This window comes from Pseudoliparis swirei, chromosome 5 (genome assembly GCF_029220125.1).
Source record: "Pseudoliparis swirei isolate HS2019 ecotype Mariana Trench chromosome 5, NWPU_hadal_v1, whole genome shotgun sequence".
Classification (NCBI taxonomy): Eukaryota; Metazoa; Chordata; class Actinopteri; order Perciformes; family Liparidae; genus Pseudoliparis; species Pseudoliparis swirei.
In genome coordinates, this window is record NC_079392.1 from 26,411,238 (window position 1) to 26,415,003 (window position 3,766).

A 3,766-nucleotide genomic window follows, 5' to 3' on the forward strand; every position below is an offset into this window, starting at 1 on the left:
TCACACCTTTGCAGAAGGGTTGCCATGACAACCCATTATAGCCTCCGCCTCTGCAGGGCCGCCAGTAGGGCATGTGATGTTGTCCACACACACATATATGTCTGTCTGTGTGTGGTGTGGGGGGGATCTTGCATTGCCGGAGAAAGGAAGTGAGCAGCACTCCGAGAGGAGAGGGAGTGTGAGAACCCCTCTGGTCGCATCCAGAGCTCTGTTTGTCACTTCAGATCAGGCTTCCAATCGTTCTCCATCAATACCAGACGCCGTGTTGCCATGGTGACAACCACAGAAGAAGACAAACCAACGTGTGCGCCTTGCGGTTAAAGTGGCGGCCTTTTTTCTTTAATGCCATTGCAACCCCGTCGTGGTGGCCGAAGACTTCTACCAACTTCAAACACTTCATACACTCCCACTGATTCACCTGCTATCACGACACTGAGGAGTTGGCTATATTTTCTCCTACACTCCTTCATTCCCGATTCCGGCTAAGAACTTTGTCAGAAAGCTGAGTTGTTACATTGATCATATTTCTACCACATACATATTTTACCGCCATACGCAGGAGCGGCGTGCTGCGCTCTCTGCTGCCGGTGCACGGGCATCATAAAACACACTTAATTCAAATTGGGACAGAAACCCAAAGGCGTCTTTCCCCGTTCAAAACAATCTGGTGTAATCAGCATCGACATCCAGGAGAACATCGAGTTCCCTCGAAGGCGTAATTGTGGAAAGAATTGACGGATGTTTCACTGAAAGTAGGACGATAAGCTCTCTGCAGCAGAAAGAGCCCAATATTGTTCTGTGCACTGCGCCTGTGTTTGTGGTTCTACGTGTGTCTGGGTGATGACCAATGACGTGTGTGTACTGTGTCGAAATTGTAAACAAGCCGGTGCAGAGCTCGCTCGATTATGTAGAGGTGCAGAGAGACACATTCTCATTCATTCTATTTGTTCCCACCTCTCATAAATGTCAGACATGAGGACGGTGATGCTCGTTTGAATTATTTACATTCATCCACATTCATTCCCAAAGACCCGGCGGTTGTGCCCCAATTTGCTTCTCAAATGGACACACTGGAATTGACACACACACACACACACACACAAGGGATGAACCTTACACAGACACACAGACACACACACAATATGGATATCAAAAAATTGTTTGGTTTTTTCCCCAAGGCTGATGGGGATTGGTGTGGTGGAGGGCAAAGACAGCTGAGGGCGAATAGCAATCTTGCTCAAGTGGAGAAAAAACACATCGGCACATCGACCCTCCCCCCAACACACACACACACACACACACACACACACACACATACAGAGGTTGAAAGGGGTATGGGGAAGAATGTTACAATGACTTTGCATGTGCATTGAAGTGAAGCAAAGGAAGAGCACCATGAGCTGTGTGTGTGTGTGTGGAAGGGGCATGAGGTCAATTAGCATTCATAAAGATAGGAACAAATGAATTAGGCGTAGGCTGCCGCCTAATATCAATTGTTTTGATGACCTACATCAATTCGAGTTGTTAAGGGTTTCTCCAATAAGCTAAATAGAAAAATTAAAGTCGACATTCACTATTTTCATCAGGCGCCACATAGGACGACAATTGGTACCATCATCGAGGTGGAGAATGGAAGGAAATTTACAAGCCACGCCTGGGCGTGGCCTCACACACACACACACATATGCAGCCACACACACTTTATTAAATATCCCCATGGCCTCTTAATAGACAAATAGCATCTGATTCTGTCAAACAGGTATGAAACAGAAAAACGAGAGGGATGGAGGGGTGGAGGGGTGGAGGGGGTGGAGGGAGTGGGGAAGTGTGAAATTGGAGAGAAATGTGGGTCCTCGGCGTGAGGAAGAATATGCAGCACTGAGGCCGAGGGTGAAGTATTCAGAACTGATTGATTGTATAAAGAGAGAGAGAAAGTGGAGAAGCAGTGAGAGTGCAAGGGGAGATAACACAGGACTGTCTCAGAAAATTAGAATATTGTGATAAAGTTCTTTGTTACTGCAATGCAATTAAAAAACAAAATGTCATGCATTCTGGATGCATTACAAATCAGCTACAAAATATTGCCAAGCCTTTATTCTTTTAATATTGCTGATTACATGACACAGCTTAAGAAAACTCAAATATCCTATCTCTAATATTAGAATATCTCATGAAAAAGTATACTAGTGAGATTAAACAAATCGCGAATCGTCTAATTAACTCAAAACACCTGGAAACACATTTTTCAAATGTTTGATTTTGTTTTGCTGTTGTCATCTTTTTTTTAACGGTCTTGATATTCAAATGGCAGATGAGATTTTTGGGGTTTGCACAACTAGCTAGCTTTGTCATAAAAAGAGCTTTATCAAACTCAAAATACATATTCGATCTGAACAATCTATATGAAGAGAAGCAGGGCATAGTTGTGAGTGAGGGGAAGACTTTGGAAAGCCAAAATGTGATGGATGAAGAGGGAGGGAGAGAGAGAGAGAGAAGAAAGAGGAGAGAGGGAGAGGGAGAGGGAGAGGGGGAGAAGAGAGAGAGAGGGAGAGGGAGAGAGAGAAAGAACGAGGGAGAGAGAGGAGAGAGGTAGAGAGAGAGAGAGGGAGGGAGAGAGAGAGGCAGAGGAGAGAGAGAGGGAGAGAGAGGGTGAAGTGCTGACCCGCTTTATGGTTGATGGCCGACGCTCTCCACGTTATGACACCTTGTTCTATAACCCGGTTTAAGTTCGGCAAATCGCCTCGAGGCTTCTGGGAAAAAGGGTGGCAGCGATATCAAGGGTCAAGCCGGGGAGGGCGAGAGGAGGAAGGAGGAGGAGCAGGAGGAGGCAGGAGGAGGAGGAGCAGGAGGAGGAGGAGGAGCAGGAGGGGAGGCAGGAGGAGGAGGAGGGAGCAGGAGCAGGAGGAGGGGCTCGGTGGTTGGTATTCCGCAGGCGTCGGGAGGAAGGAGGGAGACTGAGAGAACTTGGCAAACCAAAAGCAGCTCTTCACAACTGGCTGTGCGTGTTCTCCTGAAGAACTCTGCTCCTCTCCAGCTGCTCCCCTCTCAACTGGAGGGAGGACTGAGGAGGGAGGAGAGAGGATAGAGGACTGAGGAGGGAGGAGACAGGACTGAGGACTGAGGAGGGAGGAGAGAGGATAGAGGACTGAGGAGGGAGGAGAGAGGACTGAGGAGGGAGGAGAGAGGACTGAAGACTGAGGAGCGAGGAGAGAGGGACGAGGAGGAGGAGAGGACGAGGACTGAGAAGGAGGAGAGGATAGAGGACTGTGAGGAGGGAGGAGGGAGGAGAGGAGAGGAGAGGGAGGAGAGACGAGGGAGGAGGGAGGAGAGAGGAGGAGAGAAGAGGAGGAGGGATGAGAGGAGAGAGGAGGGAGGAGGGAGGAGGAGGACTGAGGAGGGAGGGAGGAGGGAGAGAGGAGAGGAGGGAGAGAGGGACTGAGGAGGGCAGGGGAGAGAGAGGAGAGGAGGAGGAGGAGGAGAGAGGAGAGGAGGGAGGAGGGAGAGGGACTGAGGAGGGAGGAGGGAGAGGACTGAGGAGGAGGAGGGAGGAGAGGAGGAGAGGGTGAGGAGGGAGAGGGACTGAGGAGGGAGGAGGGAGGAGGAGGAGGAGGAGGAGGGACTGACGAGGGAGGAGGAAGGAGAGGAGAGAGGACTGAGGAGAGAGGAAGGAGGAGGGAGGGAGGGAGAGGAGAGGAGGGAGGAGAGGAGGAGGGAGAGAGGAGGGACTGAGGAGGAGGAGGGAGGAGAGAGGAGAGAGAGAGGAGGA